This window comes from Aotus nancymaae, unplaced genomic scaffold (genome assembly GCF_030222135.1).
Source record: "Aotus nancymaae isolate 86718 unplaced genomic scaffold, 86718_ANA_hifiasm-v0.15.2.pri h1tg000690l, whole genome shotgun sequence".
In the NCBI taxonomy this organism is placed as follows: domain Eukaryota; kingdom Metazoa; phylum Chordata; class Mammalia; order Primates; family Aotidae; genus Aotus; species Aotus nancymaae.
In genome coordinates this window covers 20,001-28,678 of record NW_026989106.1, presented here as the reverse complement: position 1 = coordinate 28,678, position 8,678 = coordinate 20,001, and the positions used below count along the sequence as shown (strand labels likewise).

Here is an 8,678-nt window from a genome sequence, read left to right as displayed (position 1 = left end):
CTCTTTCTTTATATTTCTTGTTCTTTATCTTCCTTTTTATTTTTTTATTTTTTATTTATTTATTTTTTTATAAAGATGGGGTTTCACCATGATGGCCAGGCTGGTCTTGAACTCCTGAGCTCAGGTGATCCACCCACCTCGGCCTCCCAAAGTGCTGGGATGACAGGCGTGAGCCACCGCGCCCGGCCTGTTCCTTATCTTCCTTACTCTCTTTCTCTTTTCTTTATTTGTTTCTTTCCATCTCTCCGTGTGTGTGTCTTTCTGTGGATTCTGAAAGAGTCTCTTCAATCTGTACCACAGACCTCTGAGACTTTCGCTTTGTTGTGTTTTTCCTCCTTGTCGTGTAAAATGTGTTCGCTTATTCTTGTGGCCTGATGACGACATGAAGACGAATTGGGAAAGGAGGGAGTTTTTATTTCTGTGACTGCTGACGGGGAAACGGAAGGCCTGGAAAATATCGCCAGACCGACTCAAAGTTACAGAGGATGTCAGGGCCTGTATACCTTCCGAGCTCTCTGTGTACGTGTAACAGTGCGTATTCACCTCAAGAGGGAAGCGATTTTTTTTTTCCTTTTTTTTTTTCCTTCCCCGCCCCCGGAGTCTTGCTCTGTCGCCCAGGCTGAAGTGCAGTGGTGAGATCTCGGCTCAGTGCGACCTCCACCTCCCGAGTTCCAGCGATTCTCCTGCCTCAGCCTTTCGAGGGCCTAGAGATGGTGGTTTCGTCGCGTGGACCGGGCTGGTTTGGAACTCCTGACCTCAGGCGACCCGCCCGCATCTGCCTCTGCCTCTGCCTCTGCCTACTAGAGTGCAGGGGTGACGGGCGTGGGCCGCTAGGCCCCGGCCTGCTTTTTCTTTTGTCACTAGAAAAGAAAATAGTGCGGGCCCTCTCGTGATCACGGTATAAACCCTTCTATACTGTGGAATACGGCGCGCGTGTGCGTGCGTGCGTGCGTGCGTACGTAGGTGCGTGTGTTTCTGTGTGTATTGCCGAGTCATGGTGCTTCCTTCCCCCGCAGGGGCTCCGCTCGGTTAGTTGTGGGGATAATGCCTGGGAGGGTGCCGGGCTGACACTTGCATATGTTGTCTTCGGGCGTCACCTAGCGGTCACGGTTCTTGAAGGTCTAGGCGGCATACGGGACGCTCTGGCCGCCCGCCCGCAGTCAGGAGCGATTGTGGCTTCTCTCCGCTACCCGCCGCCCCGCCCACGCCCCGAGCTCACCCGCCCCCGCCCCGCCCCCACCTTGGTCCGTCCGTCCGTCCGTCCGTCCGTCCGTCCCCCTCACTCCCTCGTTGCCCAGAAGACCCCTGGAGACCCTGGCTGGGCCCGATTGTTCTTCTCTTTGATCCGTTGTTTCCCTTTCTCTCTTCGTGTCTTTTTTTTTTTTTTTTTTTTTTTTGAGACGGAGTTTCGCTCTTGATACCCAGGCTGGAGCGCAATGGCGCTGTCTCGGCTCACCGCAACCTCCGCCTCCTGGGTTCAGGCAATTCTCCTGCCTCAGCCTCCTGAGTAGCTGGGATTACAGTCACGCGCCACCGTGCCCAGCTAATTTTTTGTATTAGTAGAGACGGGGTTTCACCATGTTGACCAGGATGGTCTCGATCTCTCGACCTCGTGATCCACCCGCCTCGGCCTCCCAAAGTGCTGGGATTACAGGCTTGAGCCACCGCGCCCGGCCTCTTCGTGTCTTTTTAACCCATATGGACTCTGCTGCCTGGGTTTTATGGATGACAGCTCCACTTTAGGCCTTGCCGTTAGTGGGGACTTTCCTGATTCTCCTCAGTTGTAGTGAAAGCAGGTAGATGTCAAGAGCGTGCAAGTAAATGGCATTTCCCAGAAGTCATCGAATGGGTGTGGAGGAAGAAACATGCGGTGCCCCCCTTTCAAGGCAGCGATGCCAGCAATAATGAATTAGGTGTCATTGCTGGAGTCGGCTTGTTTCCTGAGTTGCCCTCCGTGCCCACCCCCACCCCAGGCTTGAAAACATTCTAGAATAACCCACTGTGCCTCCGTCCCTTCCCCTTCCTCTTTCTGTCCCCTTCTGCTTGCTCCCCTCGGTTTCTCTCGTTCCAGTCAGGCATATCCTCTCCACTCCACCCCCACCCCCACTCCTTAGGTAAATTCAACCACCCTGGCCTGGGCCCTCATAGTCATTTTTTTTTTTTCATTTTTAAGATAGAGTCTCGCTCTGTCGCCCAGGCTAGAATGCAGCGGTGTGATCTCTGCTCACTGCAACGTCTGCCTCCCGGATTCAAGCAATTCTCCTGCCTCAGCCTTCTGAGTGGCTGGGGTTACAGGCATGCGCCACCACGCCTGGAGAACTTTTTCCTTTTCTTTATACGTTAAAATTAAAGAAGTTTTTTTGTGTTTTTAGTAGAGACGGGGTTTCACCATGTTGGCCAGCCTGGTCTTGAACGCCTGACCTCAGGTGGTCCACCCGCCTCAGCCCCCCAGAGTGCTGGGATGACAGGCTTGAGCCTCCGCGTCCGGCTCATAGTCACTTTTAACGGTTACGTTAAGTGTAAATTTTTATTTTCCTGGCCAACATATTAGTAAGGTGGAAGGTGTGTCGTAGCCCCTACCTGGGCCTTACTATGCTTTTAGAGGATTAAAAAACAAGAAAATAGGCCGGGCGCGGTGGCTCAAGCCTGTAATCCCAGCACTTTGGGAGGCCGAGGCGGGTGGATCACGAGGTCGAGAGATCGAGACCATCCTGGTCAACATGGTGAAACCCCGTCTCTACTAATACAAAAAAATTAGCTGGGCACGGTGGCGCGTGCCTGTAATCCCAGCTACTCAGGAGGCTGAGGCAGGAGAATTGCCTGAACCCAGGAGGCGGAGGTTGCGGTGAGCCGAGATCGCGCCATTGCACTCCAGCCTGGGTAACAAGAGCGAGACTCCGTCTCAAAAAAAACAAAAAAAAAAAAAAAACAAGAAAAGATCTTTCTATCCTTTCTCCTTTTGTTTCTGTCTTCCTAATTTCCTTTTCCAGCTCTTTCTTTCTTTCTTTGTTTCTTTCGTGGTTTCTGTGTTTCCTTGTATTTTGTCTTTTTTTGCGACAGAGTCTCACTCTGTCACCCAGTTCTGTGTTTCTTTCGTGGTTTCTGTGTTTCTTTCATTGTTCCTGTGTTTCTTTCGTGGTTTCTGTGTTTCTTTCGTTGTTCCTGTGTTTCTTTCGTTGTTTCTGTGTTTCCCTTTTTTTTTTTTTGAGACAGAGTGCCACTCTCTCACCCAGTTCTGGTTCTTTCGTTCTTTCTGTGTTTCTTTCGTTGTTTCTGTGTTTGCTTTCCTTTATTTTCTTTTTGCGAGACAGTCTCACTCTGTCACTCGGTTCTGTGTTTCTTTCGCTGTTCCTGTGTTTGTTTGTTTGTTTGTTTGTTTGTTTCTTTCTTTCTTTCTTTCTTTCTTCTTCTTTCTTTCGAGACAGAGTCTCACTCTGTCACCCAGTTCTGTGTTTCTTTCGTTGTTCCTGTGTTTCCTTTTTTTTTTTTTTTTTTCTCCTTTTTTTTTTTTGAGACAGAGTCTCACTCTGTCACCCAGGCTGGAGTGCAATGGCGCGATCTCGGCTCGCTGCAACCTCCGCCTCCCGGGTTCAGGCGATTCTCCTGCCTCAGCCTCCTGAGTAGCTGGCATTACAGGCAAGCGCCACCATGCCCAGCTAATTTTTTGTATTTTTAGTGTAGACGGGGTTTCACCATGTTGACCAGGATGGTCTCGATCTCTTGACCTCGTGATCCACCCGCCTCGGCCTCCCAAAGTGCTGGGATTACAGGCGTGAGCCACCGCGCCCGGCCTAGTTCTGTGTTTCTTTTGTTGTTTCTGTGTTTCTTTCGTTGTTCCTGTCTTTCTTTCTTTCGTTGTTCCTGTCTGTCTGTCTGTCTGTCTGTCTGTCTGTCTGTCTTTCTTTCTTTCTTTCTTTCTTTCTTTCTTTCTTTCTTTCTTTTTCTTTCTTTCTTTCTTTCGAGACAGAGTCTCACTCTGTCACCCAGTTCTGTGTTTCTTTCGTTGTTCCTGTGTTTCCTTTTTTTTTTTTTTGTAGCTGGGATTACAGGCGCGTGCCACCGCGCCCAGCTAATGTTTGTTTTTTTAGCAGAGACGGGGTTTCAACATTTTGGCCAGGCTGGTCTCGAACTCCTGACCTTGTGATCCACCCGCCTCGGCCTCCCAAAGTGCTGGGATTACAGGCATGAGCCACCGTGCCCGGCCTCTGCGTTTCTTTGTCTCTCTTTCTCTCTCTCTCTCTCTCTCTCTCTCTCTCTCTCTCTCTCTCTCTCGCTGTTTCTTTCTCTCTGTCTCTCTGTCTCTCTGTCTTTCTTTCTAGACGGAGCCTTGCTGTGTCGCCAGGCCAGATAGTGTTTAGTACCGAATTTTATTTTCTCCATTTTCTGTCTTTTTCTTCCTTCCTTCCTTTCTTTCTTTCCTCCTCCTCCTCCTCCTCCTCCTCCTCCTCCTCCTCCTCCTCCTTCTTCTTCCCCTTCTTCTTCTTTTTTAATTTTCACCTTGATGCAGGTGGGCGAACGCTGAAAAAGGCATTAGCCTCTTCTTTCTTTCTTTCTTTTTCTTTCTTTCTTTCTTTCTTTCTTTCTTTCTTTCTTTCTTTCTTTTTCTTTCCCTCCTTCCTCCCTCCCTTCTGTCCTTTTATCTGTTCCTTTCCTTTATTCTTTCTTTCTTTCTTTGTCTTTTATACTTTCTTTTTTCCTCTCTTTCGCCCTTCTTTCCGTCATCTCTTTCCTCATTCTTTCTCTTTTTCATCTTTCTTCATTTTCCACCTTTCATCATATACCTTCTCCAGATTTTTTAAATTCTGTCTGTTTTCTCCATCTCCTTCCTCCCCGCTCCCTGCTTGCTTTCTTCCCTCCCTCCTTCCTCCATCTCTCTTTTTTCTATCCCCTCCCTCCCTCCCTCCCTCCCTCCCATCCCCCACCCCGTGTGGATTGTGAACGTGTCCTCATTCGGCGTCTCTCTGTCACCTGAACGACTCGCGCCCGAGTCCTGTGTGTTCTTTCTCCCTCCGAGATGCATCTCCAAACACCCACACGTCATGGGCTTGTCTTTTGACTCTGTCTCGGTCTACGCAGATACACGTTTGGAGGAGCGTTTCTGTGGGGTTGGGGTGGAGGGGCTGTGTTTTCGGCCTCGGGAAGACTTTCTCGACTCACGGTTTCGGTTTTGCGGTCCGCCGGCCGCCCTGCCATCCGGATGTGTCTCGGTGACAGGTTTGGGATGGTGACATGTCGCCGGTTTTCGGGCTCCATCTGGTGGCCGCTTTTATATGGTTCTCCTGGCTTCCAGAGCTCCGGTGGCAGCTGCTGAGCGAGGGGAGCGTCCCTGCTGTGAGCTAGGCAGAGCTCCGGAAAGCCTGCGGCTGTCAGCGGGGCTGTCCCTGTGGCGCCAGAGCTCTGGCGAGTCACTTGTGAGTCAGAGCACGGGCGTGCAGGGCTATAGAGGGGCAGGCTGTCGCCGAGTTTCCAGGCCCGAGCGAGGTGTGCGGGCTGCCGGGGCTGGTCGACCAGCACGCCGTAGCTCCCGAGGCCCGACCCGCGACCCGCGGGGACCCTCCGGGCATGGCGCGGGTGGCCGGGGACGCCCCTCCCCGGCCCTGTCGCGGGCCTGTGCGGGCCCTGGCCGCCTGAGGCACCCGCCGAATCTCTTTTCCAAGTTCTCGTGGGGAGTCGGTGGCCGTCCTGCGCCGTCCTCCCGGGGTGCCGTACCCGGCTGCGGTCCCTCTGCTGTGATACTTTTCTTCCAAGTCCGCGTTCGTAGTCGGAGAGTGGTCCCTGAGAGCGCCTTCGGTCCCTCGTGTGTCCCTCGCGTGTGAGGGGACGGCCGAATGGGTCTCGCTCTGGAGGCACGGGTCGGCCCCTGCGTGGCACCGGTGGCCCGGAGGGCGTCCCTGGTCTTGGGGGTCGACGAGACGGCCCTGGGTGCTCCGTGTGTGGCTGCGATGGTGGCCTTTTTGGGGACAGATGTCCGTGTCGTGCGTTTCTGAGTCGGTGGTGTGGCCGGTGACTCGACCCCCTGCCCCCCAGGGTGGGTATATCTTTCACGCTGAGTTTGAATTTTGGGCCACCGGGTTGTTGCTGACACGCTGTCCTCTGGCGACTTGTCGCTGGAGAGGTCGGGCCTCTGGATGCGTGGGGGTCTATCTGGTCTGGCGGTGACCTGGCTAGCCGGCCCTGCTCTGGCTTGAGCCGCCGGCTGGGGCCCGTGTGCCTTGCCTCTCACGCATCCGTCTGAGTGTCCCGGCTCCCCGGTGCCGCCCTGGGTGGGCCCGGGTCTCCTCTGACCCACCCGGGTGTGGTGGGGAGAGGCCGATGCGGGTGGGGGGCTCCCTTCCGCCTGCGCGTGCGCTCCCCGCTGCGGGCACCTGGGGCGGTCGCGACAACCCCGCTCCGTTGGCTCCGTGCCGTGCGTGTCAGGCGTCCTCCGCTCCCTTGGGGTTGTCCGCCGTCCCTTCCCTCAGAGCGGGGCTGGCCGACCGCGGGCTGTGGTCGGCTCGGTGGTTTGGTGAGGCTGGTGAGGTCCCGTTGCTCCGCTCTGGGTCTTGTTCCGATCGATGTGGTGACGTCATGCTCTCCCGGGCTGCGACCGTTCCGCGGTGGGCGAGGGACGGACCTTCATGGTGAATGGCTCCGCTCTTCTCACCCCACCCGCGGGGGGGCCCCGTGTCTCTCCTCTCCCTGCATGTGTGGGGCTTGTGGTGGGAGGCATTAGGGGTACGGAATCCGGCCCGACCTCGCCGTGCTTCTCCTGTCGTCTGCCTGGCGGGGGCGGCGGGGTCCTCTGACACGGCAGGCATCCCTCGCTCTCGCCTCCTGTGGGTGTTGCCTTGCGGGCGCGGCCCCCCTCCGCGGCGGTGGGGGGCTGTCCCGCCGGCCCGTCGTCCTGCCCTTGCCGGGGTGGTGCGAGCGTTGGCTCCGCTCAGGCCTTTGCGGTGCTCCTGGAGCGCTCCGGGTTTGTCACTCAGGTGCCCGAGGCCGAGTGGTGGTGGTGTTCCCGCCCCTGGGGCCCCCTCCTCCGGCTGCTGCCACGGGGGGTCTGCGTGTGGGTCCTGAGGAGGAGCTCAGCTCATTGGAGGGGGTGTGGTCGAGCGAGGTGCGCCTCTCCCGCGTGGGGTAAGGGGTGCCGCAGGTTTTCCTTCTCCTGCTGCCGTAGACCACGGCCCCCCCTCCCTTCCCCAGGTGTCCCTGAGCGCCTCCGTGGCTGGCCCGGTGAGGGGGCGACCGGTGGGTTGGGGGAGCGTGACCCGCCCTCGGTGAGAAAGCCTTCTCTAGCGATCTGAGAGGTTGTGCCTTGGGGTGTACCGGATTCCCCCGGCTCGCCGCCTCTCTCTGCGTTGTGGTAGCGCTGCCGTCAGCGATTGGATTCGCTCACGTGTAGGCAGAGTTCCCTCTTCTCGGTGATGGGAGAGAGAGGGGTCCGCCGGTCCCCGCGGTGGGGACCGAGCGCCGCTCGATGCCTACTGTGGCCCGCGCCTCCCCCCTCTGAGTCGGGGGAGGGTCCCGCTGGGCCTGGCCCGGTGTCCTGGCCGTTGGGGGCGTCGTAGCTTGAACGCTGGGTGCGCGTGGCGTGTCCAGTCTGGCGTGTGAGCCGGCTCTCTGTCCGCTCCCGTGCCGTGCCGAGCCGTGGCCGGTGCCGATGGCCGCGCTGTGTGCGGGGCAACGGGTCGGGCCGCCTGGGCCTGGGAAACCGTCCCCCACGGTGGGGCGTGCCGGTCTCCCGGAGCGGGACCGGGTCGGGGATGGACGAGATTCTGGGCACGTTGCCCCGGTGTCGGGCTGGTCGCTTTTGGGGCCCCCGGTGGGTGGGGTCTGGGTCCCGTGAGGGGGCTCCGCGGTGGTGCCAAGGGGCTGGCCGGCGTCCTGGGTGGGGCGGGCCGTGGGACCGCCCTCGTGTCTGTGGCGGTGGGATCCCGCGGTCGTGCTTTCCCAGTGGCCCGACCGCACCCCGAGGTTTCTACCCGAGCCCTCGGCGGGCTCCCGTGCCCCTGCCCTCGTTGGGCCCTGGCCCTGCGTGTGCGCCTCCTCCCCGCCGCCGGCTGCCGATCCTTTCTCTCCGAGCGTCTCTCCGGCTGTGCTGGTGCCGGCCCCGTCTGGGACCCGAGCCGTCTCTGCCTTGTGGGGCGTCACCCCCGGCCACCGTCGGCCGGTGTCCGCGTCCCCCAGGTGTGTGCCTTGGCTTCGGGGCCCGGTGGTCGGCTCCACGTGGCTCTGGTGTGGACGTCGGAGCGGTCGGGTCGGCTTGCCGCGTGCGCGGGAAGTGGTTTCCGGGGCGCCGGCTGCGACTGCGGGTGGCGGTGGGGGGAGCCCCGAGCTCCCGCGAGGTGTGCGGTGATCGCTGAAGGCCAGGTGGCCGCTCCGGATTCCGCGCGGGACCGCCCTTGTGCTTGGGAGGCCACTGGCGGTGAGACCCCGTGTGTGTCACGGCTGCGGTCGGCTGTGCACGAGGCTTCTCTCCGGATCCTCGCGGTGGCCCGCCGCCTCCTCCCCCGCTCGCTGCCTTCCCCGGTCGCCTCGGCCTTGCCCGGGGTCTCGTCTCCTCCCGAGCCCGCTCTTCCGCTCCGCGTCCGCGCGCCCCAGGTGTGTGCCTCGCTTCCCGGGCCCGCGGCGGCCCCTCCCCGAGGCGTCTCGGGTGTCGATGTCTGGGGGTAGTGGCGGCGTGTCCTTCCCCCCGCGTGGCG

General features: G+C 58.5%; 1 long non-coding RNA gene across 1 annotated transcript in view; it reads left to right on the top strand.

The window, feature by feature from the left end:
- Positions 1–962: 962 nt before the first annotated feature.
- The window catches only part of LOC135273265 (uncharacterized), a 20,749-nt gene continuing 13,033 nt past the window's right edge, over positions 963–8,678 (top strand). Inside the window, exon 1 of the long non-coding RNA XR_010341058.1 lies at positions 963–1,028. This is a non-coding gene — a long non-coding RNA (uncharacterized LOC135273265). The remainder of the gene's footprint in view (positions 1,029–8,678) is intronic.